The 21365-nt window shown below is 42.9% G+C and overlaps 1 long non-coding RNA gene across 4 annotated transcripts in view; it reads left to right on the top strand.

The window, feature by feature from the left end:
• LOC132362749 (uncharacterized) overlaps positions 1-21365 on the top strand; it is a 47392-nt gene that overhangs the window by 6265 nt on the left and 19762 nt on the right. For all 4 annotated transcript variants that reach the window (XR_009502468.1, XR_009502466.1, XR_009502467.1 and 1 more), the window contains exons 2-3: positions 19770-19899; positions 20264-20395. This is a non-coding gene — a long non-coding RNA (uncharacterized LOC132362749). The remainder of the gene's footprint in view (positions 1-19769; positions 19900-20263; positions 20396-21365) is intronic.

Here is a 21365-nt window from a genome sequence, read left to right on the forward strand (position 1 = left end):
GTGTGTGTGTAGGGGGTGTCCTTCATTTGTAAATTCTGTAATCTTTGGACCTTGGATGGAGATGGTAAATACAGAAGTCTTAGAATAGAATTGGTCCCAAACTATTTTGAGAGAAAACACAAAGCATATTAAAACTTACATTTTCAATTAAAGCATAGGGAAACCATTCACAAAAAGGGTGCAGAAGTTGATGCTGTTGTTTATTGTGTTATATGCTGGTTATAGACCTTCATTTTACGGTTATTTCTCTGAAATGCAGTAAAAAAAACCCAAAAAACAAAAAACAATGCCTGGCACCATAGCAGCCCGTATGAAATGAGGCATATGCTGTTTCTAAGACTCACAGCATGTTTTTCTGATACTGTGTTTGCCCATAAACATGTTGATGGTAGGTGCTGTCTGAGGCAGGGGCGGTTTTCCTATGGAAATCCTCTCTTGAACGTACTGGTTTCTGATTCCCCTTGAGGAAGAATGAAGCTCCTTTTTGCTTCCTTAGCAAATTTGATACTTCAGGTATTAATAACATAGCCAGTGGTTGATATGTATCTTGATGACTTACAGGTCATCATGATGGCTGCTCTGTCATAAGTTGCTGTGGTTTCAGAGTACGTTAGAACTCTACGCAGCGTTTTGAGGTGGGAGGGAGCTGAGGTGTAATGAAAGAGAAATTCCCTGCACAGCAGTGGTGATGCCTTAATGATAAAATCATCTTGCTCGGTCTCAAAATCCCTGGGTCTGCCAGCAACAGCATTAGATGTGAAGTCTGACCTGGGCTTCCATTTTGATTTTGCCATTAAAAGCGTTATGACTTTGCCCTCAGCACTTCTGCGAGTCTAGAGGAATGTTAATTACTAAATGAAAACAAATTTATGAGATCCTTTTGATGGAGTAGAGTGTAATATCTGCTGAGTGCCCCAATATACATTCAGCCCTCTAGAGGAGAAGACTTATAAGTGGTAAAGAGTAGGCTGCTTTTGGAGAAGGAAGCGTGAGGTGAGATGGCAAATTTGGGAATACGTTTTCTAAGGAAGGCCTTGGAGGAGGCCATCATTCTGTAAACCTGAACTTGAGATACAGCAGTGTCCGTTTTGAGGATAGGAGGTCTCTGGGGCATTTATGATTGGGAGTGTGTGAAAATACTGATTGAGAGCCACGAGACCCTGTGACATTGGCTGCATCTAACCCAGGTCTTTCTCATTTAGGGCCCCAGACTAGGGAAGCTACAGTTATCTTCTGAAAGATAGTAAAAAAGATGATCTTGCTGCTCTGAAAGTGAAAGAATCCAAGTTTTGGTGAAGAAATGTTTTAGGGACAGGATTGCCCCCATGTTTTTAATATCACTCTTGACTGATTGTTTATTTCGCTTCTTATTTGGGGAAAAGTATATGGAAGTTCAGGTTGGGAAAATTACTTGGAAGAGTTTCTTAAGAATAACCTCATTAGATAGTTTGTGTGTAGATGTGAGAATAAAGTTTTCTTAGAAACAAATGTTTTTTTTATAGTTCAAATATTTTATTTTCCTTAAAGATAGGAGTAGATTTTATAGTTGGAGACTCTTGCTATTATTTAAGCAATAACCAATAAATGTGAGTAAGTAGCAATTATTTAGGAAGAATGATATAATGATGAACTATTGGAAAATATAAAAACTATAGATAGCATTGTGGAATTGGAAGGGACTTATCACCTGATTTTATAGACAGTTTATCTCATTATTCAGCCTCCTCACTGTAAAATGGTAAAAATATTAGTTGATCCAGAGTTATTTTAAGGAATAAAAGAGAATTTATTCATTCAACAATTATTTATTAAGTGCTTACTAGGCGCTGAGGCACATGCAGGTTCAGAGGATGTGTCTGTGTATTAGAAAGAAGAAAATCCTGGCCTTCATGGATTTTACCGACTAAGAGGCAAGAGGCTTTACCCAGTGATGACAAACGTGATGAGGGCTTCCAGTGTGCTCCCTGCAGTGGTGTTTTAGACTGAACACAGTGCCTGATAGTTGCGGTAGAAGAAGACTAGCACCAATGTGTCTTGGATGCAAAGTACACCCATTATCTCATTTAAATCTAACACCAGGTCTATAAACTAGGTCTAGTTTCCCCCCTTTTACAGCTGAGCAATGTTGTGTTCTTTTAGGTCTGTGATCAAATCATGGTTATTAAATAAATTAATGAGTAAACTTGGACCTAAAGTGTGGTCCAAGGTCTTCAGCCAGATAGTGGCAGAGCTGGCACTAGAACTGGTTTTGACTCAAGCTCAGGGCTCCTTTCATTGTACCACATTGCCCCTCAGAGCGTGCATGGGCAAATAATCGTATGTACCATGGTAGATAGGAAGAGTGCACAGTTTCAGAGATCCCATACTTGCCAATATGAAAATCATTTCACACAGTACAAATAATAACAGTGAAATCAGGGCTGCTGGCATCCTCAGTTTTAATTCCCATCGCTAGTTATATTCAATTATCCAGTGAGATGGACTTTGAGCTGTGGATTTAGTGTATTAAGTAATAGGATCCAACTCGAAGTTTTCTCTGGCAAGCTATTGGCTGTGAAGTAAATTCAAGGCTATTCATCCAAAACGTAAGGTGTCCTGAAGTAGATGTATATGTCATCTTGCCTAACGGGTGGGTTGTGTGAGAGATTTTTCTTTCCAAATTGAGTCATTGGAGACCATTGCTCCTATTACTGCCTTTGAAGTCCTGCAGCTGGTGAACCTTTGGTAGTTGAGATTTCTTTCTCAAAAAACAAAAACCAAAAACATGTATTATAAGTATTTGTAGTCTAGTCGTGTGTGGGTTACGTGTCTTAATTAGTAAAGTTCTAGTGAATGTCTTGGGATTTTATAAAAACTTCAGTAATAACAACTAAAAATGAACATTTCTGATCCTTTCTCGTGACCCCATAATCAAATCCAAGTCAGTTTCTACTCTCTGCCTGCTATCCTCTAACTCTGAACCATCTTGAAAATGCTTGTTTTTTCTAAACATTGTTAGTTTAGGGAGTTACTTGGAGTGAGAGAGTCTCTTTCCTTTGGCTTCCTTTGGGTCAGCAAAGCAGAGGAGTTAGTTTTGGAGGGTTTTCCTTCTATGCATCATCAATTTTAGTCCTTGGCAACGTCTCTAGTCCCAAAGAAATGATGTGGGACTCCCCACGTCTTCCAGAATTTTTAGAAGGCATGTGATGTATTAAGAGTACCTGTGTCTCTTCTGTAATTCATCTGGGCTCTGCAAACTGCCAAAGTGTATCTAATAGAGAAGTACAAGACATGTGCCTATTTTCTTAAAAGTCAACCTTAATTTCGTGTCACTCCAGTCTGCCGCTGGTCTACCCAATAATTAGGATTTTAAGGCTTATGAGTAGTTAGGGGCGCTCCTAGTCCAGAAAGGAGATGCAACTGAAAATATGACATATATTGGCACTACCACTGCAGTGCTTTGGGTTTAAATATTCATCAGACAAAACTAAACTCTATGAAATGAATGCCAGGATAGACCAGTCTCATCCTGATTTCCTGTCTGGAGTCTGTTGCTATAAAAGGTGTATATGTTTATAATTCCTGCCCCTAATAGTCCCTTGCTTCTGTAGAGCAGTGTTTCTTTCCCAAGCACTTAAATATGTTTGATTTTACCCTTGCACCTGTCGTTTAAGGCAGACACACTCAAGTTGACACACAGTTTTTCTCATGACAAGGACCAGTTGTGATTTATGGCCATTTACAGGATGTCAGTGATGTGGAGAGGGTACATTTTGAGCGAACAAGGCTATATATGTATATCCTTTCACTTGGCAATAAAGAACATGGTAAAAAGCTGTTTTCTTCTGAGTGAAGAGCCCTTAGGCTAACTTCCTATAATGTTCACCTAATGTGTTACTATGTTCAAGTCACCTTAACAAATATTTCTTGAGTGCCTGCCTCCTGCAAGGTATTCCACTGGCTGAAGTGAAAGTTTCTGTGAGAAGCCTGATGTATAGAATTTGGAAGTAAAAAAATGCAGTGTTAGTGTGGGTCTTTACTGCTTTAGTTGAAAAGAAAGTGTTATGAGGTAACCTGTCTTTTCCTTTATGAATTTGGCTTGTTTAGTAAGAAACATATTAACCAAAGATGAAAGGTAGACTCAGAAACATTTATTCACTTTTAATATGAGTATAAACTTTTATTTTCACCAGAAATTCCTGAACACCTTGATTATAATAAAGTACAACCCTGATTTTGGCGTTTAGGGCCAAGGATAAAAGATTCGTAGACTTACTGAAGAGTAGATTGTATGAAAGCACAGACTCCTGATAAACGCTGAGTGCCCTGTAGTCCTCTAGATCAGCGGTCCCTAACCTTTTTGGCACCAGGGACCAGTTTCGTGGAAGACAGTTTTTCCACGGACGGGGGTTGGGGGTATGGTTCAGGTGGTAATGTGAGTGATGGGAAGCGGCAGATGAAGCTTCGCTCGCTCCCCGCCACTCACCTCTTGCTGTGCGGCCAGGTTCCTGGGGGGTTGGGGAGCCCTGCTCTAAATAACTGTCCTAAAAGTGGAAGAACCAGTCTTTTTGTTGGTGAGGACCCAGTGGCCTCCATCATTGTAACTACTGTGATATAACCTGTAGTGTGTGATTGATAAATAATTTAATACTGTTGACAGGGGTATTTGTTGCTTATTTTGTACATTTGCAAGCAGTTCTTTCTTCCTCATGATACTCCTTGCATTAATAGTTGAGCGAAATGACATGATGAGTCAATAAGACTGCTTTCCCTGTGACCAGAGTTGTCAGGACAAGTCAAGGTCTAATCAGACATTTTCATTTCATTAAGTTGGACTTTTGCCAGAGCCTTTTGGAAGCCAGCATAACACTTGTTCTTGCAGGTCATTGGCCCAGACACAGTCACATGATTACACCTCCATGCGAGAATGTCTGGGAAATGTTGTTTTATAGTCTTGTTTCGGAATAAAAATAAGGGTTCTGACGTTAAGAAAAAGGCTACTGCTGAGCTACCCCAATTCTTTTCCCTACCTCCGATTTCTTCCTGATACTTAGATGGAAGATCTGGCTGTATTCCTTTTCTTGAACTCTGTGTGGCATACTTGGGTACTTCATGTCCTAGTCTTTCAACCTGAGAGGAGGATCCTTCAAGTTTTTGCAGCTTTCAGCTCCATCAGCTCAGTAGGAGTATCCTTGAAGCAAAATAAGAACGGGGTGTTGCATGCTCTTTTTTTTTTTTTTTAATTTCAGATTTTAATGATCAATTTTAGTTATCTATGCAAAGTGATTCATGCAGATCATAAAATTCTTAGAGGAAAAGGAACCCTGGGACAGAAGACATGGGTCCACTGAGGGCGGTAGTCATGGTTTGCAAATAAAAATTGTGACTGCAGCCAGAAGAAGGAACAGTGGGTGCTGAGAAAGGAAATGACAGATAACCATTCCTAGAGGGTTTATTTGGCTTTTTAGAAATAAGTAAACGAAAAGTTCCCTCTGGTTTGCTGCTTTGAGTCTTCCCTTTGAACACATCATCTAGGCAGAGTTGACATAGATGGTTCTTTTAATTTAAAATCTCTGTAGTCTTCAAACAAGGAGGCCCCATGCAGGCAGTCTCATAGATGGTTGTACATGAATTACCCATCTGTCTTCAAAAAAGGGAGTTTCTGATTTCCTTCTAAGAAAAGGATTTGCAGGATGTGGTGGGAATGAGGTGAGTGAGGCCTTCAACTTCCATGCAGTTGCAGACATTTTGGAGGCAACTTGAACTCTTTGGATCATACTTTAATCCCTGATACCTAAGGATGGCGATCCTAATTTCAGCATCTGGGTGGTATTCATGAAAGGCTTCTGGTTGAATAAGTTAGGAAGGATGCTCATATGAATAAACCTTATTATATGCCCCAGTTTCTGGGCAGCCTGCAGTACCGAGTTCTGACCTGGGATTAGGATGCCTTGTGTGGAGCTAGTGCCACTGCAGCTCTTAAGTCTCATCCAAGATGGTTATTTTCCATGTGCTTCTGAGTAGCTGTTTCTTTGGCTTTCTAATAGCATGGATACTCAGCATAATCACAGACTCCTAGATATGGAAGTATCTGAATGATAATGTAGTCTAATTTCGAAAGAAATGAGATGAAAGAGGCCAAGTGACTTGCTTCAAGGTATTTGGTAGAAAAACTGGTGTTAGAACCTTGGTTCCGTGTTCTCAGTCCAGTGCTGTCTTGCAGTGCACTGAATTTCTCAGAGAAAATGAGACTAAAGGCGGTGTTTTTCTATGTCCTCCTTTGCTCCTGGTACTTAACAGACCTGGAATCTACTCATGTATGTGTCAGGTTTTAGATCAGCAATAGGCTCACTGATTATGGAAATAATTGGGGAGATGTGGTATGTGTGAAAGTTTCAGGTAAGCGAGGCAAGGGGTTGTTGTGGTGGATTGGGAGATGTTTGCCAGTTCAACTCACATTTCTGCAGTGCGTGATGGGACTTGGGGCTCTTCTTTCTGTAGCTTATTAACAGATAAGCTGTTTCGCTGCTGGAGCTGCTGAATCTACAATAGCATGAATCAGCAAGAAGGAGGTGTGATTAGTCACGTGGACTTAGGCCTTTCCCATTGCCAAGGCTTGATATATTCACCTCTTCCACTTTTTTTTTTCCTTCCGGTTTTACTGAGATATAATTGACATACAGCACTGTAAAAGTTGAAGGTATATAGCGTAGTGCTTTGACTTGCATACATCATGAAATGATTATCACAGTAAGTTTAGTGACCATTCATCATCTCATATAGGTACAAAATTAAAGTAGAAAAAAAAGTGTTTTTTTTCACATCTTCTGTTTTTTCCTCTTTGTAGAGGCTCATCACATGGAATGATAACATGTTTAGTCTTCTGTGTTACACTTGGTTTAGTCCACGTAATTACATGTAATGTAAAATTACATACAGTGCAAATCAGTCAAGAGGCTATCTTTCCTTCCTCCATCTCTGAGACATGGGTGACCACAGGAGGCCCCTCTGTTGACATTTCTTGCTCTTGTCGTGGCCCTGTTGCCAATCAGTCTAAAACAATATTTTTCTGTGAATTTCTTGTGAAGTTATTTACATGAAAAGTTTTCTAAACGTATGTAATTCAAACTTGATTCTTTGTTTAATGCCAGTGCAATTTTTATGGACTAGAAAAACAATTATATGAATTCTAGATTTTCCCGGGAAATCTATAACATGCAGATCTGAAGTTCATATGGGACCTCTGTCTCCTCGTGAGCCCTAGGTAAGGTACAGTGAGGATGGAGAGGTGGATAAAGGAAGGAGTGAGTGATGCTTCATTGGGGAAGGTGAGCAAGGTGGCCAGATAGGTTTGTTTCATGACAAAGAGTGTGATTTAAGCACTTGCTTTCTTTTGAAAACATCTCTTTTCACCATCTCCCTATCCTGATATCACAGGAAGAAGGAAAAAACCAAACAAACCTGTTGCCTCATTTCCTAAAGCAGTGATTCTCAAACTTTAATGAACACGCAAGTCACCTTGCCTTTTAGAAGACTGCCGACTCTGATTTAAAAGTGGTGGGGCAGTGGTTCTCAAAGTGTGTTCCTCAGAGCAGCAGCTCTGGTTCCGCCAGCCGTGTTAGAACTATAAATTCATGGACCTCGCCTGACCTGCTGAATTAAAATCTCAGAGGATCGGCCTCAGAAACTGTTTTTACACATTCACCAGGTGATTGTTGTGTACCTTGAACATTTGAGAATCACTGCCATTGAAGCTATTCTCTTGGGATTTTCCCAGGCCTCTGGTATTTGCTACTCTGTGATTGGGCCTTGGTATTATTCCCTTGCTATTTACGAATTGAAACTTTTGGGCAGAGATGTTACTTGAGGCTCCTGACTGGATGATAGTGTCCAGCAAGTTAACTGGCTCTATTAAAGTATGTTTCTTAGTCCTTCACCACTCTCTCTGTTATAACCCTGATACTTTGTAAAGCAAAGATGCCATTTCATGGAATCATGAACATCAGTACCATGGCTAGACACCATACATAACATGGCGATCGGGTAATACCTTAAAAGGTAGACTGACAAAGAAACCGACGAGATAAAACACCCCAGAAGAAAACGCTCTTGTAGATTTTCAGGGGTTTTACATCTTAATATCAACTGAGTCCCAATTCACAGATAGTTTCAATCATATTAATAGCCAGTGGGCGTTGTTACCTAGGTTCTATGCCTGCTTGGTTCAGATGAGTGCAAACATGCTTAGCAGTGCCTTTACCAGTGTTGCCATTACTGGTGAAGGAAGACTATTTTATAATAGGGATTGGATTCTCTCAGAAGTCAGTTTTCTTAAGGTATTTGCAAAGGATGAATGTTACCTCCTACAGTGTTTCAAGAGCTCTAACTTTAACTTTCTGAAAGTTTTATTGATTTCTTCCAAAGGCTATAGCTGGAGAAATACGCACTGTATGTTTGTCAGATTGGTTACAGGGTCTCCAATATAGGTGGGCTGAGGCTGTGTTTGTGCTTTTCCTCTGGGAGGTTTTTCATCTTAGAGAAAGGATCCATGTGTTTTGTGAATCTCTATAAAGCAATGAGAGGAGTTCAAAATGTATTAGAGTATTCGACAAGTGCTCCAAAGAGGGCTATTTGGGCACAAGGTCTAGATGCTAATGTATTATGTTCTTTGAAAACAGCTTAAATGTAAGTACATATAAGAACCCTAGTTAAGATTTAAGGGTAATGCTGTAAGATCTCTCGTAAAGGATTCACAAAAAGTGCTGCAATTTTGTAACCTTTCCAGAAGCAATACAGTGTATGTTCACCCCTCATTTGCAACTTGAAGAAATTTATCCAGTTTATGCGGAAAATTGAAAAGAAGCAGATGCTTATTCCTAAGCTAGAGTTTTGAAGGCCAACAATTAAAATAAACATGTCTCTGCCAAAACTTGAACTAAATTAAAAAATTTAGCATATAAATTAAAGCTTACTTAAAACTAAATTTATCAAGGAAATACATTTGTTTTGCATTACTGGTTTCAATTATTGTGAAAAGGCTTCATTTTTATGGAACACTGAAGATTTTTCAAAGTTTCCAACAATTTATTAGACAATTGCACCACTGAAAATGAGTTACGAGTGTCTGGCTTAAATGTATGAACTATTAGCACATCGTTGATGAGCTTAGAGAGAGATGTTAAAGCAGCCATTATCCTCCTGCAGGTTCATGTTCCTATTCCCAGGGGCCTGTAAGAAACTGGTTTGTAGACTGAAAACAGATAAAGCCATGGGCTGAGGATATACGTAGCATCTCTTCTCTCCTATTCGTTTGTTCTTTCTCTTGGCAATCTGCATTTTGGGACATTGCTGATGAATTGCTGTCAGGCATGGGTACTCTTAGTTTATTGCCATAGAAGAAGAGAGAGATTACTTCCTTGTTTGCAGTACCTGTCTGCTCTAGTCCTGTCTGTACAGTGTTTCCTAATTAATATTTCCTAAACACCTACCTCATAACTTTTTGTCATTTACTAAATATTTATTTAGTTCTTGTTTTCCCAGCTTTCTTGAGGCATAATTGACAAATAAAATTGTATATATTTAAAGTGTACAAACTGATTTGATACACCTAGACATTGGGAAATACTTGTCCTGATGAAGTTAATTAACATTTTCATCACCTCACATAGTTCCCCTCTACCCCCATACCCTTGTTTTTGTTTTTGTTTTTTTTGGTGGTGAGAATGCTTAAAGTCTGTTTCAGCAAATTTCAAGTATACAAGACAGTATTATTAACTACTGTAACCATGTTGTACATTGGATCCTCAGAACTTATTCATATTCTTCTTAAAAGTGAAAGTTTGTACGTTTGACCAACGTTTTCCTGTTTCCCTCATCTCCCAGACCCTGGCAAGGACCCTTCTCTTCTGTTTCTATTAGTTCAATTTTTTTTTTTTTTTTTTAAGATTGCACATGTAAGTGATACCACGTAGCATTTGTCTTTCTCAGTCTGACTTTTTCCATTTAACATAATGCCCTCCGAGTTCATTCATGTTGTCACAAATGACAGGATTTCCTTCTTTTTTATAGCTACATAATATTCCATTGAATATATATACCACATATTCTTTCTTTTTTTTTTTTTTTTTTTTAAATAAATAAATAAATTTATTAAAAAAAAATGCAAATTCCATACTTTGGTCTACAAGGTCTGGATGCTTGGTCCCTGCCTCCTTCGAACTTGTGCCATTTTCTCCCTTCCTCACTATGCTGCAACCACACAGTACCCTCTTATTACCCCAATATACCAATATCTTTTCAACCTCAGGAGTTCTGTTCTTGTTGGTCCCACTATCTGGAATCCTCTTTCCCGGGATCCTGAAATCTGTGTCTCTTTATCAGGCCTCAGCTCACATTGCACAATATCAGAAAATCTGCCCTGATGACTCAATCTATAGTTGTCTCTCATTTGTCCAATTTACTGTCAGATCATCCTATTTTTTGATAGCACTTATAAACTTGAAACTATCTCATTTATGTATTAATTCTCTTCATTAAGATAGAAGTTCTAAAAGGGCAGGGATGATCACCAATGAATTGTCAGTGTCTTAAGATCACCTGGCATATAAAAACTATCTATGGATAAATGTTTTCAATGACTAGTGCTGACTCATTTGTAATAGATGAGACATTATAGAGGCAAATACAGAGGGCTCACCTGTGATGGCAATAAAACAAGTTGTCTTTATGCCTTATAAGGGTATGTTTAAGCTATAGCTGGGTCATAGTACCAACTGCGTTGCAACATCTCTTGATGGTGACAGTCGTCATGAGATCAATTAAATTATCGAATTCTGGAAGCCAGACTTATCTCTTCATTTTCTTTATTTATCCCATGACTGAAAGGGCCTATAGTCACTGAGAAGGGAAAGTTTTTATAATGGTAGCATATTTAGAGGTAGGAAGGAAAAAAAACATTCTGCACAGAGAAAGCAGCATTACCCTGAGTCTGTAGACATAAAAGAAGAGAGTTAAAACTCTCTGACCAAAATGGATATTGTTTAGGGCAGTTGTAAAACATAAGATTCTTTGGCAGCAAAGTTAGAGTATTGTTAAGGTACGGTTAAAGAGTAGATCATAAATCCTGGAATAAGACTATAGACCTGATACTAAAAACTCTTGGGGGCAAATTTAAGTCCTTGTACAGAAAAGTGGCCCAAAGATAGCAATATTTATGAAGCGTAACCTGTCAGTTATAAATTGGGCAAATTCCAAACGGGAGGAAAGAGAGGTTAGAAGGATACTTAAGATGCACAATTAATGTTTCCATACCTGCCAAGAAGCTAATTGCTTTTACTTTGATAAGTCTAAAGTTTAATATAGGTTTGAGATCCTTTGCCAGAAGAACATAGATTTTTCTCTTAACTGCATAAATTATTGGGATTTTGTTACTTAGAGAAAAAGCAAAATGATAGCTCTTCACAACTGTGTAGAGAGAGAATAGCAGATGTGATGGTCTGAATTTTTTTTTTCTTCTTTTCTTTCCTTCTTTCTCTTTCACATATTCCATCTCCCATCTTCATTGTCTTTCTCTTTACACATATTCTTTCTTTGTTCATTGATGGACACAGGTTTCCTTATCTTGGCTATTGTCAATAATGCTGCAGTGAACATGGGAATGCAGATATCTCTTTGGGATACTGATTTCATTTCCTTTGGATATGTATCCAGAAGTGGGATTGCCGGATCATTCGGTAGTTCTATGTTTAACTTTTTGAGTAACTGCCATACTGTTTTCCATAGTGACTGCACCAATTCACATTCTCACCAACAGTGTACAAGGGTTCCCTTTATTCATATCCTCACCAAGATTTGTTATCTCTTGTCTTTTTTCATAATAAACATTATAATAGGTAGTGAGGTCATATCTCATTGTGGTGTTTTGTTTTTTGTTTTTTTTTTTTTTTCATTGTGGTTTTGATTTGCATTTCCCTGATGATTAGTGATGTTGAGCACCTTTTCATATATCCGTTGGTCATTTGTATGTCTTCTTTGGGGAACTGTCTATTCAGGTCCTCTGCCCACTGTTTAATTGGATTTTTTTTTTTAATTTTACTATTGAGGCATATGAGTTCTTTGCATGCTTTGGATATTAATCCCTTATCTGATAGGTAGTTTGCAAATGTTTTCTCACATTCTATAGGTTGCCTTTTCATTTTGTTGGTTGTTTCCTTTGCTGCACAGAAACTTTTTAGTTTGATGTAGTTCTACTTGTTTATTTTTACTTTTATTGCTTGTGCTTTTGGTGTCAAATCCAGAAAGATATGGCGAAGACCTATGTCAAATAGCTTACCACCTATGTTTTCTTCTAGAAGTTTTATGGTTTCAGGTCTTACATTTAAGTCCTTAATCCATTTCAAGTTAAGTTTTGTCTATGGTATTCTTTCGCATGTGGGTATCAATTTTCCTAACACCAGTTATTGAATAGACTATCCTTTCCCCATTTTGTGTTTTGGGCACCGTGGTCAAAGGTTAGTTGACTGCATATGCATCCCACATAACTATTTTCCTGAAAACTTTCATTTACTCCTGTTTGCTGTGCCAGGATTCATGGCCCTCAGTTTACTGTTCTGTTTTCATTGATCCCTAATCATCACTCTGCTTCAGTCAGTCCAGTGATTTTCCTTCTTCCACCTCATCTCAGGTTCATGCAAAGTAGCTTCTTGGGCAGAGTTGCCTTTTCTTTCTAAACAGGTCCAGTCAGATCATCACGTATGACTGCTTGTACATATAGAGGAAGGCAGACTATCAGGAGAAAACTATTTTAGGATTCTATGTTATAAACATTTTAACTAAAAAACTTTTAAATTTAACGAGTTCATGCTTCTTAAAAAGAAAATGCTGAACACAATTTAATCCTTTCTAGATAAATTAGAGTGACATTATACACAGTAAAAATAAGTTGCATTGTAGTGATTTCTACTAGACAGGTAAGGTATTAAGGACTAGTTGTCCCTGTATTAAATGAACCTGAGCTGTGTCTTTCTCATTGTTTTGTACTCTCTAATTTTTAATGGTTTTTTTCTTTTGTTTTTTCTCTGTTGCTGTCAGTATCCTTACTGCTGAATCTGTCTCTAAATAGAAGTACTTTCGTTTCTGATATAATTTTTTTAAATTTATTTTATTTATTTAATTTTGGCCGTGTTGGGTCTTGGTTGTTGTGTCGTGTTGATGCTGTGGCTTCCCCTCCTCTCCCTGTCTTTGGGGAGCGACCCTTTTGTTATTCCTTTACGTAACATTTCTGGTATTTCAGGCGGGAGCAGATATAAGTGTTTATGCTCATTCCCCATATTTACCTGAAGGTTCTCCTCTTTCGCTGGGCTGGTTGCACCGGCCTTTGGTGGCTACTGCATTGTCCACACCTCAGGCTGCCCTCCTGGAGACTGTGCGCAGGGATGTAGGGATGCAGGGCTACTAGCTGTGGCAGGAACGAGGCGACGTTTAAGCATGGGCCCTGGTCTGAGCTACAGCTGTTGAGCATTTGCTCTAACGCGTATTAGCTGTGTGTCCTTGGACAAGTCACAACCTCTCTGTGTTTCACCTGTGAAATGGGGGTTATAACAACACTTACCTGAAAGGTCAGCTAGATAGTGCCTGCAAAACACTTTGCTGCTTCCAGCACAGAGTAAGGGCTCAATAAATTGGAGCAATCGTTATTATTATTAATATAATTAACATACTATCGTATTTCTCAGAGATAAGAACATCTCTGTATTATCGTCATTACATCTGAGATTAGACCAGATAAAAACAAGACCCAATTATAATAATTTCTACCATAGGTCTTCTACCAAGACCCATGGTAGAAATTAGAGAAAAGTCCAAATGATTTCCACCAAGTTATGTATTAAATCGTTTATTTATAATTATATTATTATTTATCATTTCATTATGTTATTTTATTCTTTGCTATTTATTTCTGTATCTAGTTATTTATGAAGCACCTGCTACGTAGCTGGTGCTATATACCGTAAGCCCCATGGGAACCAGGCCACAGAAGTGTGAAAGTACAGACTCTGTCTTTAGGGAGCTTACATTTCAGCCAGAGAGAATAGTTAAAGAACAGCTAAATACTGAGTCATTAGTTACTGGCTGAAGTGAAACAGGGATGAGCAAGGAGATGGTATGGGGATTAGATGAGGGGAAACGTGGCTTGGGGGAAGATGTGGAATTGGTCTGGGCTTGGAGGATGAGGCGGGGCCAGATGCACCAAAGGAAGGACAGGGTCAGAAGCAATAGGAACCCCTTTCCCCACCCAGAGAGGGAGGGGAAGCTTTGTGTTTGCAGATCACAGTGAGAAGTGGGGGGGGGGGGCAGGGGCCGCAGAGGTGGGGTGTAAGGTTGGACGTTGAGGTGTAATCAGATTGTGAGCGGCTTAGAAAGAGGGGCGGAGGGGCTGACAGTTAACGTGGCAGACACTGGCTCTCTGGGCAGGAGGATGGCGGGGCGGATGGTGCAGCAGGTCCCTGGGGCTTTACTCCGGTCCCCATCTCACCCTCAGCAGAAGGAGAACTCAGAGGGAAAGTTTCCAAACTCGCCTGAGAAGCTGAGTGATGGGATGAATGAAAAATTGATGTGGGTCATAAATGTTGTAGGAGAGAATGCACCAGATTCCCTTAAGGGTAAAGTTCAGGGAGAAACCTACTGCTGCGGAGGGAAGGGGTTCCGTGGGGGAGAGAGGGGGAGGGAGGGGGATGCCCATCGGGGGTCCCGCGGTGCCACTCCCAGTATCCGGGGCCCCCGGGTCCTTGGAGAAGCTGCTGCTGCTCAGCGATGCTCCTGATGGAACAGAACGGCCAGTGTCCATTTGGTGAAGGGCATGGGGGCAGAGATGCTCCGTCTCCCTCAGCCTCAAGGCTGCTGCCCTGGATTCCTTTCAGCTTCCTCAAGGGGCGATGCAGATGTGACCCCAGAGAAGCTGAGGTCTCTGCTGAGCTCGCTGATGCTGGCTGACACTGGATAGCCCTCCTTTTCCACCAGCCCCACAAGCTCTTCCTCACAAGGCTCTCCATGGGGTCTGGGCGGAGTCCACAAGTCTCTGTGACCCTAGGTGGTCCCCTAGAGGTCAGAGTTCCGGGGCTCTGAGTCATTTTCCTGGTTGCCTCTTTGCTCCACATGCACCTCGGAGCACTGGTGCAAAGATCTTGGTGATGAGTCTTTGCATCCAAATACCTGCTGGTGAACTTTCTTCCGAGAAGGAGCACAGACAGTGAAAGGAGGGAGGCGGAGCCTTAATGCTGGCTCAGGGGGTCAGCCCCCCTGCCCGCATCCCCAGTGGCTTCTCATCACCTGTCTCTGGCGGTTTATTTCAGGAACACTTGAGATGGGCGTGTAGTGGGAGGGGAATAGTTACAAGCAACCAAGGCAGGGGTGGGGAGCGAGAACAGTCTTGCTGGGTGGTGGGCTGATAAACGTTCACCAGCTCTTGGGGGTAGGGGTAAGGGAGGCACCTTGACTGGCAACGTCTGCTGATTTCTGTGTGTTAACACTCTCACTGTGAGCCAGGTCATGTCACCAACAGGATGCCAGGCGGCTAACACAGTTCCCCAAGATGTAGCAATAGACTCACCCAAGCTGGTAGGCACATGCCTGGCCCCACTGTCTTTGGAGGCTTAGAAACCTGAGTTGCCATCGTGCTTTCTACCATCAGCCACAGCGAGACTGGGTATCTTGCCTCCCTGTCCCTCAGGTGGCCAAGAGTTTGCCTTTCTCTGGACCCACGGTAGGTTATCATGGTAGAAATTAGAAACTGGAAAGCCAGGGGAGCTTTGGAGAGTCCCTCTGGGCTCACTGACTGCTGATGGCATCGGAATCAGATGCAGGAAGGAGGGAGGGGCTGGTAGGAACCCCTGCAGTTGCCCCAGAGACTGAGGGATGGGCTGGCTGGCAACTGGTCCAGCTCTCCCTGCCTACCAGGGGTGTAGTTGGCAGTGCCTCCCACTGGCTGAAAGGTTTCTGATACCCCTGCCAGCCCTCTGAGTCTGTGTTGATGACAGCTGCCACCTACCCGGCTCCATTACGGGTCAAGCACTCTGCTGGCTGCCAGGTAGACCTCGTCTCGGTCAGTCTCACAGCCGCCCTAGGAGGTCAGCGTGATCTTGACCCCACTTTACACGCAGAAACCGAGGCTTGGATTAAATAACGTGCCCAAGGTGCTACACTTGGTAAGTAGCAGAGCTGGTTCTGTTTGACGAGAGCTGGGGGGAGTCAGCGCTGGGGGGGAGGGGCGGGGGAGGGGGAGCGGGAAGCCGGACTGGGGCCAGCTGCCCTGTCCCTCCCGGCCCCATCCTGTGGCAGCCAGGTGGGCGGCGGCATCTGTTGGCAGCTCTGGGTCAGGGGCGTCCACTGGCTCCCCCGGCAGGTCTTGGTGGGAGGGCGAGTCAGGCACTCTGTTCCCAGGAGGGGATGGCGGATCTTGGGCTTAAGGATGGGCCTGCAGTACTGGCAAAGCGGGGATCACTCTGCCTGCTGGGAAATGTCCTAAGGAACCCAGCTGAGCTGCAGTTACGGAGGTAGATTTCCTGCTCTTTTCCACATCTCATGATTAATCCAGAAGCCTGAGCAGCGCGTGTGATGAGGCTCAGCAAAGTGGCCGTGGGCATCTCCAGCCTCCTTTGCAAGCCCCGCTTTTCCTCTGGAGTAGGTGCCCTGGAATCTGGGCCAGCTGTACACATTTCAGCAACTCGATTACAAGAGACAGAAGAGGCCGGGTGTGTGGCACCAATAAAACCGCACACACCCTGTACTTCTCTCTGCCTGTTGCTGGTTTGTGCATTTCCCCACCACACCTCCCGAGAGCAGTTTGTTTCCCGGAAGCAGCAGAAGAGAGGTCGGGAGAAGGAGATGCCTTATTGTTGTGAATGTGATGGACGTGGTGGCACCACAGGGGACTGGACACCAAGGCAAAGACTCCAGTGTCTGATGAACTTACTGGTTGAACTTACCGCTTACTGGTCTTTGGCAGGTAATCAGCTTCTAAGAGTCTCTGTTTCTTCATCTGTAAAATTGGATCACGGTACCTGCACTCATTGATTTAACAAATAATATAAACATATAAATCCATACTCTGGCGTATTCTAGGTGCTGGAAATCAAGCAGTAAACAGAACAGTCTCTCCTCTTCGGATGTTAATAGTCTAACATGGGAAGATGGAAAACGGCAATGACATCTGTGTCAGGTGGTTATGATACTTAGAAGAAAAATAAAGCCGGGCTGAGGGGTAGGGGAGACAGTGTATGCATGTGGGGATGACTTTTCTTAAAGGACAGTCAAGGAAGGCATCTTTGATAAGATGATACTTCAACAGAACCTGGAAGAAAATGAGGTGCCATATAGATGTCCAGGTACGGCAAAGAGCTAGTTCAAAGGTGCTGGAGTGGGAGAGTGCTTGGCAAGTTCAAGGAGCATGAAGAAGCTCTGTGTGGCTGGAGGGGTGGGAAAGTGGGGGTCAAGGAGAAGAGGGCAGAGAGGGTGTGTGTGTGTGTGTGTGTGTGTGTGTGTGTGTGTGTGTGCACGCAGGGGCTGGTTGGATCATACAGCCTGGCAGGGTTACTCTAAGTGAGATGGGAAACAACTGGTGGCCTTGAGCAGAGAAATGACCTGATGTATATTTTAGAAAGACCACTCTGGTTGTTCAGTGGAAAGTAGCTTTTAAGACTGTAAGCTCGGTGCTCTGTGACCACCTAGAAGGGTGGGATGGGGGGGAGGAGGGAGGTCCAAGAGGGAGGGGATATATGTATACCTATAGCTGATTCACTTCATTGTACAGCAGAAACTAACACAACATTGTAAAGCAATTATACTCCGATAAAGAAAACAACAACACTGTAAGTGGAGAAGCCAAAAGACCAGGTCGGAGGTGACTGCATCTCCAGGTGAGAGAGGAAGAGAGCTTGGATTTCAGCAGTGGTCGTGGTGATAAGTGACCGTCAGAATCTGGAAATATTCTGTAGGTAGAACCTGTAGGATGAGCTAGTATGAGGGGTGGGTTGGGTGAATAGTGAGACACAAAGAGACACCTCGAGATTTTGTCCTGAGATTGGGATTGACACGTACACACTACTGTGTATAAAATAGGTAACTAATAAGGACCTACTGTATAGCACAGGGAACTCTACTCAATACTCTATAATGGCCTGTACGGGAAAAGAGTCTAAGAAAGAGCAGATATACGTATCTGTATAACTGATTCACTTTGCTGTAAGCCTGCAACTAACACAACATTGTAAATCAACTCTACTCCAATAAAAATTTAAGAAAAAAGAAACAACACTTTTGCAATAAAAAAAAAGATTTTGTCCTGAACGATGGGTAAACTGGAGTTGTCACATATTGAAACGGAGAACTGGGTGAAAGGAGAACCCTTTGGTTGTGGGGTGCAGGAACCAAGAATTTGGCTTCAGGCGCATTAAGCAGCAGTAGTCTGTTGGATACCCAAGTGGAGGTGATGGGTAGACAGAGGCGTGTGAGCATCCGGGGCCCCGGGAGAGGCCGGGGCTGGGATACGCTCATCAGTGCGTAGTTCATTAACAATCTTGGGGCTGCATGAGATCATCAAGGGAGTGAGTGAGGATGGAGAAGAGGAGTGGGTGGGACATTCCAAGGTTTAAAAGTCAGAAAAATGAGACAGAACCAGCATGAGAATCAAGAGAGCCTGCTTAAGACGGGACAGAGTACAGAGTGGGTGCTCAGTAAATCACAGCCACTGCCATCACCATGACCATCGGTATTTTCATGGTTAGAGTACGGAGAAGTGAAGTTTGAAACCAAAATAGCAAGAGTTCAGGAGGACGCACTTCATGTACTTTTTCCTCTTTTCCTTCCCTTTCCTCTGGTTGTGCATCAACCGTGGTCTCAGACTTCCAGCTACTTACTAGAAATAAAACAAAACCATACAAAACTTCTGGGCACCTTACAAGCCCACAACTCCGTTCAAGATATTCAAGAAGAGCTGAGGTCTTTGGGTTGTTGGTAGGGTGAGTAATCACTGAACAGAGTCTGGGAACTGGATGTGACTTTCTCCTCTTACCAACTCACTATATGACCTCAGGCAAGTCCGTCCCTGCCTCAGTCCTGGAGGAGGATAGAGACTTCCATTCAGGGAAGAATACTGATTAGCTCACCAAGTTTCCTACTTGGATGGCATCTCTGCCATTTGCTTTTCTCCTCTCCAAAGCATATAGATCCTATCCTCAATTATTAAAGCAAGATAACAGTGCTTTTGATTTCCCTCTGAGAGTCTAACCTCGAATTGTGGGCTGTTCAGTACTTACAAAGTCTGGGAGAGGAGTGCCCTTTAGGAGTGACCATCCAAGGTCCCCCGCCCCATCCACCCCTGTAGGCAGTCTGAGGCAGATGCCTCTCACTGGTCTACCAGAAGGCCAATGACTTGAACCATATTAGTTTATTTCCTTGTATAATTATCTTCACTGAATTGCATTTTAGGAATCATGCCCTTGGCTTTCATTAAACATCCTTGAAACAGTCACGCAAAGTTCACTGCTGCATTTGCACGAGAACTACTGTTGCAGACACGACCTATACGCTTCTGGAAAAGACTTCCTGAGTGTTTTTGTGAAGCACAAGTCTGCGGGATATTAATAAAAATTTCATTATGGGAAAAGTTGAGTGAGTTTGGAAAAAAACCCAGGTGTCTTTCTTAAAGGTTATCTAAGAGGCTTTACTAACAAAAAGTACAGTGGGTCCTTAGAAAGAGGATAAACTGCAAGATTTCCCATTGTGTCGACCCTTAGAATCCTGTTTTGGTGGTGCAGCTCTTGGGATCAGTGCTCTGAGCACCCAGCAGAAGAGGCTCTGAATGCTTCGGGCTCAGTTAGTCAAGCACCGTGAGCTGCAACAGGGAACATACAGACAGGAGGCCAGGTAAGCAAGTGACAGGGGAGCCTGCAGGGGGATGAGCAGCGAATGGACAGCTGGCTCTTCCGTGCACAGCGATCCTGGGTGCCTGGGGTCCCAAGAGGCTTTGCAACGTCCTGGCTGCATCAGATATTAACTTTGCTATTCATGGAGTTAGGGGTCCTAGCCTCAAATATATCCCTCAGTGACCCTCCTGTACAACAACACACAGAGTTAAAAGATTTTAAAAAATAATCCATTGTTAGGAAAAGGACACAGAGACATGTGCTGTGTTTACAGTTTCATGGGCGAGATGGGGAGGAATGCCACTCGCTCCGACAGCTCACTACCTAGGAAGACCACTGAGAGTCTCTCCCCTCCTCTCCCGCAGCTGGAGTCTCTCTCTTTCACTTCCTGACGTGTACACCCCGTCAACCCTCAAATTTCAGCCTCCGAAGCTCCGAGAAAGCCCCTTGGGGAATACTCTGCTCCTCCCTTTCACTGGGCAGAGCGACCAGCACAGGTGTGTGTGCAGACTGCCTGCCCTCCTATCCATGCAAGGTGCATTATTTAGAGGCTAATGATTTCATTGTAAAGTGGGAAGTGAAATATGTTTCGCTAAAGCTTCCAAAGCGAGGGAGGAAGGAGGGAGGAAGAGGGTAGGTCAATGGGTAAATATGATTGCCTGATGGTCTGGGTCCAGCCATCTTCCTAAGGCTGTATCTTTAACTGGGAGGTACAGCAAGATGATCGATAGCACAAGCAACCTTAGGAGAACCACACCGGCCAGCCCGGATCAGCAGAGTCTGTGTGGTGAGATTTAAGGGGGTGCTTAGTTGGCCCTCCAGCTGTAAGTGTTTGCCAGATGACTTGTAACTTCACCACTGGAGCCAAATTCCTTTGACTCTTAGGGCTCTTTCTGCATTCAAGAGCCCTTGGAAATGAGAAATCCCTGAAATGGGTTGTCGCCTGCTGTCAGCTAACCCTGACGCTCAGGAGTAGAGTTGGGAGTAACGGGACGCCGTGTACCCGGGGTCCTTCCTGGGCGTGTGTAACTCTGAGGCTAAGACAGTGAGACTGGCAGTTTAAGAAGCACCTCCAGGACCATGTCGCCTACTGGCAGACGGAGTAAGGACCCTGCAAGGTGGACAGACATACCTCTTCTCTTATCATTTGAGGGTTTGAGAGAAGAGGCACCGGGAGTTTAGCCTGAGCCCTTCCCACAGGTCTAGAGGTGGGAAGAGAGAGGGATGGGCTTTGACCCTGGGCGGCTCCTCCCTCCAGGCCAAGACCCTGGAGGAGGTTGAGTTTGTATCTTCAGAGGGGATGGGGTGCCCAGGCAGGTGACTGAAGACTTTATCTCCGAAGGACCCAGCATTAGAGAGCTGAACAGCCCCAGAGCCCGCGGGCCGGGAGAGCTTCTGGGCATCCTTCCGTGGGGTCCCATCACCTCCCTGCTGGAGGCAGACTGGGTACCAGGACCCTGCGGTGAA

This window comes from Balaenoptera ricei, chromosome 3 (assembly GCF_028023285.1).
Source record: "Balaenoptera ricei isolate mBalRic1 chromosome 3, mBalRic1.hap2, whole genome shotgun sequence".
In the NCBI taxonomy this organism is placed as follows: domain Eukaryota; kingdom Metazoa; phylum Chordata; class Mammalia; order Artiodactyla; family Balaenopteridae; genus Balaenoptera; species Balaenoptera ricei.